General features: G+C 36.5%; 1 non-coding gene across 1 annotated transcript; it reads right to left on the reverse strand.

The window, feature by feature from the left end:
* Window positions 1-383: 383 nt before the first annotated feature.
* On the reverse strand, window positions 384-488 carry LOC134733389 (small nucleolar RNA U13). Its single transcript, XR_010116834.1, has one exon. It is a non-coding gene; the product is annotated as a small nucleolar RNA U13 (small nucleolar RNA).
* Between the last annotated feature and the right edge of the window lie 8,615 nt (window positions 489-9,103).

Genomic DNA, 9,103 nt, shown 5'->3' on the forward strand with positions numbered 1-9,103 from the left:
ACATAGTATCCAGTAAGTAGTTTTTCCAACTCTTGCTCCCTCACTCCCTCTCCCCTTTTGGAGTCTCCAGTTTCTATTGCTTCTATCTTTATTTTCATGAGAACCTGTTCTTTAGTTCTCACTTGTAAGTAAGAATATGCAGTATTTGATTTTCTGTTTCTGCATTAATTCACTTATTGTCTCCAGCTCCATTCATGTTGCTGCAAAGGATGTGATTTTATTCATTTTTATGGCTATGTAGTATTCTATGGTGTACATGTATCACATTTGCTTTATCCAATATACCACTGATGGATACATAAGTTGATTCCATGCCTTTGTTATTGTGAATAGTGCTGTGATAAATATATGAGTTCAAGTGCCTTTTTTTTTTTTCCTTTTCAGGTCAAATGGATAACGTGCTGATGTCATAACAAGATTCAGAGGGTGGCACATCTCACACATGTGCATGAACACCCAATCATCATGTTCATGAACTACAAAAGGATCTGCACGTACTTTTAGAAAGAATAATTTATTTTCCTTTAGGTAGATACCCAATAATGGGAATTGCTGGGTTGTATAGTAGATTGATCTACTTTTAGTTCTTTGAGAAATCTTCATATTGTTTTCCATAGGTGTTGAACTAATTTACATTCCCACCAACGGTGTATAAGTGTTCCTTTTTCTCTGCATCCTTACTAACATCTATTATTTTGTGACTTTTTAATAATAGCCATTCTAACTGGTGTGAGATGGTATCTCCTTGTGGTTTTAATTTGCATTTCTCTGATGATTAGTGATCTTAACGTTTTTTCCATAGATTTGTTGGCTACTTGTATGTTTTTTTAAGAAGTGTCTGTTCATGTCCTTTGCCCACTTTTAATGTTTATTTCTTGTTGACTTACTAAAATTTCTTATAGATTGTGGATATTAGACCTTTGTCGGATGCATAGTTTGCAAATATTTTTTCCCATGTTGTAGGTTGCCTGTTTATTCTGTTGGTTGTTTCTTTTGCTGGGCAGAAGCTCTTTAGTTTAATTAAATACCATTTGTCTATTTTTGTTTTTGTTGCATTTGCTTTTAATGTCTTAGCCATAAATTCTCTGGGTAGGCCAATGTCCAGAAGAGTATTTCCTAGATTTTCTTCTACCATTTTTATAGGTTGAGGTCTTACATTTAAGTCTTTAATCCATCTTGAGTTAATTTTTGTATATGGTGAGAAGTAGGGGTACAGTTTTATTCTTCCAAATATGGCTAGCCAATTTTCCAAGAACCATTTATTGAATAGGGTGTTGATATAGCTTGATATTTGTCTTTGCCAAAATCTCATGTTGAAATGTAATCCTAGCCAGGCATGGTGGCTCATGCCTGTAATCTCAGCACTTCGGGAGGCCAAGGCAGGTGGATCATCTGAGGTCAGGAGTTTGAGGCTTGGCAAACATACTGAAACTCTGCCTCTACTAAAAATACAAAAAAATTAGCCAGGTGGGGTGGTGTGTGCCTGTAGTCCCAGCTACTCATGAGGCTGAGGCAGAAGAATTGCTTGAACCTGGGAGGTGGGGGTTGCAGTGAGTCAAGATCCTGCCATTGCACTCCAGCATGGGTGAAAGAGCAAGACTCCATCTCAAAACAAACAAAAGAAAGAAACGTAATCCCCAGTATTGGAATTGGGGCCTGGTGAGAGGTGTTTGGGTCATGGGGGCGGATCCCTCATGGCTTGCTGCTGTCCTTACTATAGTGAGTTCTCAAACAATCTGATTGTTTAAAGTGTGTGGTACCTCTTCCCTTCTCTCTTGCTCCTACTCCTACCATATGAGATGCCTGCTCCCCCTTCACCTTCCACCATGATTGTAAGCTTCTTGAGACCACTCTAGAAGCTGAGCAGATGCTGACACCATGCTTCCTGTACAGCTTGCAGAGCTATGAGCCAATTAAACCTTGTTTCCTTATAAATTACCCTGACTCAGGTATTTGTTTATGACAATGCAAGAACAGCCTAAGACAGATGTTCTTTCTCCATTGTTTATTTTTGCCAACTTTATTGCAGATCAGTTGATTGTAGGTGTATGGCTTTATTTCTGAGTTCTCTATTCTGTTCTATTGGTCTATGTGTCTATTTTTGTACCAGTACTATGTTGTTTGGATTACTCTAGCCTTCTAAAATAGTTTGAAGTCTGGTAATGTTATGCTTCTGGCTTTATTCTTTTTGCTTAGGATTGCTTTGGCTATTTGGGCTCTTTTTGATTCCATACAAATTTTAGACCAGTTTTTTCTAGTTCTGTGAAAAACGACATTGGCAATTTGACAGAAATTGCTTTAAATCTGTAATTTACTTTGGCAAGTATGGCATTTTAATGACATTGACTCTTCCACTCCATAAGCATGGAATGTTTTTCCATTTGTTTATGTTGTTTCTGATTTCTTTCAGCAGTGTTTTGTAGTTCTCCTTGAAGAGATCTTTTACCTCCTTGGTTAAATGTATTCCTAGGTATTGTGTGTGTGTGTGTGTGTGTGTGTGTGTGTGTGTGTGTGTGTGTGTGTCTATTGTAAATGGGATTGATATCTTAATTTGTTTCTTAGTTTAAATGTTATTGGTGTATAGAAATGCTACTTATTTTGTAGGTTGATTTTGTATCTTAAAACTACTGAATTCATTTATCAGGTCTAGGATTCTTTTGGAGAAAATTAGGGCTTTTTAGGTATAGGATCTTGTCATCAGCAAACAGAGAAGATTTGTCTTCCTCTTTTCATATTTTGGTGCCTTTTATATTTTTCTTTTGTCTAATTGCTCTGGCTAGGACTTCTAGTACTATGTTGAATAGGAGTTGTAAGAGTAGATAACTTTATCTTGTTGTAATTCTTAGGGGGATGCTTTTAACTTTCGCCTGTTCAGTATGATGTTAACTGTGGGTCTGTCATATATGGCTGTTATTATTTTGAGGTATGTTCCTTCAATGCCTAGTTTGTTGAGGATTTTTATCATGAAGGGATGTTGGATTTTATTGAATGCTTTTTTTTTCTGGGCCCATTGAGATCGTATAGTTTTTTATTTTAATTCTGTTCATGTGGTGAGTCACATTTATTGATTTGCATATGTTGAACCATTCTTGAGTCCCATGAATAAAAACCACTTGACTGTGATAAATTATCTTTTTGATGTGCTGTTGGATTCAGTTTGCTAGTATTGTTTTGAGCATTTTTATGCCTATGTGCATCAGGGATATGGGCCTGTGGTTTTCTTTTTTGGTTGTCTTTGCCAGATTTTGGTATCAGGATAATATTGGTTTAATAAAATGAGTTAGGGAAGAATCTCTCCCCTTCATTTTTTTGGAGTAGTTTCAGTAAGATTGGTACCAGCTGTTCTTTGAATGTCTGGTAGAATTTGGTGGTGCATCTATTTGGTCCAGGACTTTTCTTTGATAGTAGATTTTTTATTGCTGATTTACTTTCATAACTTGTTATTGGTCTGTTCAGGATTTCAATTTATTGGTGGTCCAATCTTGGGAGGTTGCGTTTCCAGGAATTTATTTCTATTTCCTCTAGGTTTTCTAGTTTATGTTCATAGACATGTTGATAGTAGTCTTTGAGGGTTTTTGTATTTGTGTGTTATCAGTTGTAATGTCACCTTTGTCATTTCTGATTGTGCTTATTTGAATCTTCTCTTTTTCCTGCTTAGTTAATCTAGCTGGAAGTCTATCAATTTTGTTTATCCTTTCAAAGAACCAATTTTGAAAGGTTCTTTGATCATCTGTATGTTTTTTTCATTGATCAGTTGTATGTTTCTTTTTTGTTTGTTTTTGGTCTCAAATTCATTTAGTTCAGCTCTAATTTTTGTTATGTCTTTTCTTCTGCTAGCTTTGAATTAGGTTTATTCTTGCTTTTCTGTTTCCTTTAGGTGCAACATTAGGTTGTTACGCTGGGATTATTCTATCTTTTTAATGTAGGAATTTAGTGTTATAGACTTTCCTCTTACACTGCTTTTGCTGTATCCCAGAGGTTTTGGTATGTTGTGCCTGTCTTCTCGTTTGTTTCAATTTTTTAAATTTCTGCTTTAATTTCATTGTTTATTCAAAAGTCATTCAGGAGCAAGTTGTTTAGTTTCCATGTACTTGTGTCATTTTGAGAGCTTCTATTGGCACTGATTTCTAATTTTCACTGTGGTCCAAGAAAATGCTTGATACGATTTTTGTATGTTTGAATTTATTGGACTTGCCTTATGACCAGGATTGTGGTCAATTTTAGAAAATGTTCCATATGCAGATGAGAAAAATGCATTTTCTGTGGTTGTGAGGTGAAATATTCTGTGTATGTTTATTAGGTCTATTTGATCAAGAGTCTGATTAAAGTCCAGGGTTTCTTTGTCAATTTTCTGCTTTGATGATCTGTCTAGTGCTGTTAGTGGAGTGCTGAAGTCCCCTACTATTATTGTATAGCTGTCTATTTTTTTGGTAGGTCTAGTATCCCTTTTCTTTTTTTTAATGTTCTGGGATACATGTGCAGAACGTACAGGTTTGTTACATAGGTAAATGTGTGCCATGGTGGTTTGCTGCACCTGTCAACCTTGGTATTAAGCCTATTAAGCCTTCCATCCATTACCTATTTGCCCTGATGTTCTCCCTCCCCTTGCCCAGCCAACAGGCCCTGGTGCATGTTGCTTTCCTCCCTGTGGCCATATGTTCTCATTGTTCAGCTCCCACTTATGAGTGAGAACATGCACTGTTTGGTTTTCTGTTCCTGTGTTATTTTGCTGAAGATGATGGCTTCCAGTTTCATCCATGTCCCTGCAAAGAACATGATTTCATTCCTTTTTGTGGCTGCATAGTATTCCATGGTGTATATATACCATATTTTTTTTATCCAGTCTATGATTGATGGGCATTTGGGTTGATTCCATGTCTTTGCTCTTGTGAATAGTGCTGTGGTAAACATATGTATGCATGTATCATTATAATAAAATGAGTTGTATTCCTTTGGGTATATACCCAGTAATAGGATTGCTGGGTCAAATGGTATTTCTGGTTAAAGATCCTTGAGGAATTACCACGTTGTCTTCCACAATAGTTGAACTAATTTACATTCCCAAGAACAGTGTAAAAAGTTTCCTATTTCTCCACAGCCTCACCAGCATCTGTTGTTTCTTGACTTTTTAATAGTTGCCCTTCTGACTGGCATGAGATGGTATCTCATTGTGGTTTTGATTTGCTTTTCTTTAATGATCAGTGATGCTGTGCTTTTTTTCATATGTTTGTTGACCGCATAAATGTCTTCTTTGGAGAAGTGACTGTTCATATCCTTTGCCCACTTTTTGATGGGGTTGTTTGTTTTTTTCTTGTAAATTTTTTAAGTTTCTGGTAAATTCTGGATATTACACTGTTGTCAGATAGATAGATTGCAAAATTTTTCTCCCATTATTTAAGTTGCCTGTTCTCTCTGATGATAGTTTCTTTTGCTGTGCAGAAGCTCTTTAGTTTAATTATGTCCCATTTGTCAATTTTAGCTTTTGTTGCAATTGCTTTTGATGATTTCATTATAAAATTTTTGCCCATGCCTATGTCCTGAATGGTATTGCCTAGGTTTTCTTCTATAGTTTTTATGGTTTTAGGTTTTACATTTAAGTCTTTAATCCATCTTGGGTTAATTTTAACATAAGGTGTAAGGAAGGGGTCCAGTTTCAGTTTTCTGCATATTCTTAGCCAGTTTTCCCAGCACCATTTATCAAATAGGGAATCCTTTCCCCATTGCTTGTTTTTGTCAGGTTTGTCAAAGATCAGATGGTTGTAGATGTGTGGTCTTATTTCTGATGTCTCTATTCTTTTCCATTGGTCTGTATGTCTGTTTTGGTACCATGCTGTTTTGGTTACCATAGCCTTGTGGTATAGTTTGAAGTCTGGTAGCATGTTGCCTCCAGCTTTGTTCTTTTTGCTTAGGATTGACTTGGCTATACAAGCTCTTTTTTGGTTCTGTATGAATTTTAAAGTAGTTTTTTTCTAATTCTGTGAAGAATGCCTTTGGTATTTTTAGCATTGAATCTATAAATTACTTTGATCAGTGTGGCCATGTTTGCAATATTGATTCTTCCTATCTATGAGGATGGAATGTTTTTCCATTTGTTTTTGTCCTCTCTTATTTCCTTGAGCAATGGTTTGTAGATGAATTTTCTTAGGGTTTGCTTATCTGGGAAATACTTAATTTCTTCTTTGTTTTGAAGCTTAGTTTGGCAGAATCTGAAATTCCTGGCTGGCATTTTTTTATTTAAGGAGGCTAAAAATAGGCTCCTTATCTCTTCTGGCTTGTAAGATTTCCACTGAGAAGTCTGCTGGTAGTCTGATAGGGATTTCCTTTATTCCTAATTTGCTTCTTTTCTCCAGTTGCCCTTAAGACTTTTCTCTTTTGCATTCACCTTGGAGAGTTCAATGATGATATGCCTTGGGGATGGCCATCTTGTATAGTATCATTCAGGTTTTCTCTGAATTTCTTGTATCTGGATGCCAGCCTCTCTAGTAAGATTAGAGAAATTTTCCTGAATTATCACCTAAAATATGTTTTCCAAGTTGCTTGTTTTTTCTTCTCCTCTCTCAGGAATGCCAATAAGTCATAGGTTTGGTCACTTTACATAATCAGATGTTTCTTGAAGGTTTTGTTGATTTTTTTAAAAATTATTTTTTCTTTATTTTTCTCTGGCTGGGTTAATTGAGAAGATTTGCCTTGAAGCTCTGAAATTCTTTGTTTTGCTTGTTCTATTCTATTGTTAAAGCTTCTAACTGTATTTTGAAATTCCTTTAGTGAATTTTTCTTTTTTTATATATTAATTTTTTTAGTTTTTAATTTTTTTATTTTCTTTTCAGTGCAGAGATGAGGTCTCACTATATTGCCCAGGCTGGTCTCAAGTTCTTGTACTCAAACGACCATCCCATCTTGGCCTCCCAAAGTGTTGAGATTATAGGTGTTAGCCACCACACCTGGCCCCTTTAGTGAATTTTTCAATTGCAGGAGTTCTACTTGTTTTTTTTCTTAATATAACTATCTTGCCTTTCATACCCTGAGTAGTTTTTTTGTTTGTTTCTTTCTTTGTATTGGGTTTCAACTTGGATTTCGTTGGGTTTCCTTGCGATTCATATTTTGAATTCTTTATCTGTCATTTCAAACTTTTCGATTTGGTTAAGATCTATTGTTGGAGAGCTGATGTGATCCTTTGGAGGTGTCAAGACACTCTGGCTTTTGGTACAGCTGGCGTTCTTGCACTTATTCTTTCTCATCTGAGGGAGCTGTAACTTCATAATTTTGAGTTTGGATGACACTTTTTAATTTTTAATTTGTTTCCCTTTAGTGTATAAATGTGATGTATAATCATTTGGCGTTGTTTCTGGGTGCTTTCAGGGGACCGAGGCATTGTATGGATTCCTTGGTTGTGGATAGCTTCTGTGTGGTGTTTTTCTCATACGCTGCTTTTTGTAGTGATGTATTGAATGTATGAGCCAACACACTACATCTTGTGGGGCTGAGGTTGCAGAGGCGTCAGGAAGTTTATCTCATTTACTAGTACTAAGCCTTTCTGGTAGCAGGTTTTTAATTTTAGTGGTTCAGTTCAGGCTGAAGACCAGTAGGAGGCGCTTAAGAGTAAGAGCCCGTTGGCCCTCAGGTAGGCTGATGTCTGGTGGAAAGGACTGTCCTGATGGAGGAAGCAGGGGGCAGAGGTGGGAAGAGAGTGTTGGGATGTGCCGAGGTCTTGGGGAAAGTAGTGGGAGTGGGGGATGTGTGCGCCAGCTCCTTTTCCTGAGCTAGAAGTAATGAGACCCCCTCTGAGGGCAACCACAAAAATGGGCTCGGGATGGGGCCTCTTTCCCCAGTCTGGTCCAGGGCAGGCAACTCCACAATTTGTCTGTCTTCCATTGTGAGAATCCTGCCACTTTGTGTAGGCAGCGGAAGTTGGCCCTTGCCCTCTCTGTAAACCCAAGCATCTTGAGATCACCTTCAGCAGAGTGGAGCAACCAAGAAAAGAGCGAAAAACACTCTGTGAGTATACACACTGCTCCCCAGAAGGAAGATCCACTACTGTGTCCATAACTGTACAGGGGGGTGGGAGATGACCCCGTCTCTGCCTGTTCCCGGGCGGTGGGCGTTGCCACGTTTAGTGGTTGGTGCTGTGCCTTCCTTTTCATTGTTCTGAGGAGGTTTTAGCGGACTGTACTCCCCTGCCCTTATGGGTGGCCCATACCCAGGGTTAGGTCTGCATGGGTCTCACAGCTTCCCAGGAACCCACCAGTTCCCTGTGCTTGCTGGAGTTAGAGTGGAATATATTTTTGTCCATAATGGAATTAAATTGGAAACCACAACAGAAATATGTATGGAAAATCTTCAATAATTTGAAATTAAACAACATATTTTTAAATACAAAATATGTCAAATAAGAAAACATAAAGGAAGTCAGCAAATATTTTGAACTTGATAATAATGAAAATACAACAGATCAAAATTTCAGGGATGTAGTTAAAATAGTTCTTATGGGGAAATTTATGGTTCTTATGGGAGAAGGTTTAAAAGCAATCTATGTTTACTTCTTAAGAACTTAGAAGAAAGAAGAACAGATTGAGGTCATAATAAACAGAAGGAAGAACATAGAAAAGATAAAAACAGAAATCAACTAAATAGAAAAAGAAAAAATAATATAGAAAATTAATAAAAAGCAAAGCTACGACTATGAAAAGATTAATAAGATTAATATACCTCAAACACATAGCCTTGCTTGATTACAAAGAGAAGAAAAGAAAAAACACAAATTACTAACATTGGAACACTATTTTTTTATCTACAGACATTTAAAAAATCTTGATACCTTAATGCCAGTAAATTAAGTAATTTAGATAAAACTGGCAAATTTTTTGAGATACAAATTACCAAAACTAATTAGAAAACAGGAAAAAATCTAAATAGCCCAATATCTATTAATGAAATTAAAAGTTACTAGAAATATTTCCAAAAAGAAAATTTCAAGTCTATATGACTTTACTCATCAATTGCATCAAATGTTTAGAGAAGAAATGAGATTATTTTATAACAGATTCTCCAGAAAAAAGAAGAGACAGGACTTCTCAACACATATTATGATAATCTTGTTTCCCAA

This window comes from Symphalangus syndactylus, chromosome 17, assembly GCF_028878055.3.
Source record: "Symphalangus syndactylus isolate Jambi chromosome 17, NHGRI_mSymSyn1-v2.1_pri, whole genome shotgun sequence".
NCBI classification, from domain to species: domain Eukaryota; kingdom Metazoa; phylum Chordata; class Mammalia; order Primates; family Hylobatidae; genus Symphalangus; species Symphalangus syndactylus.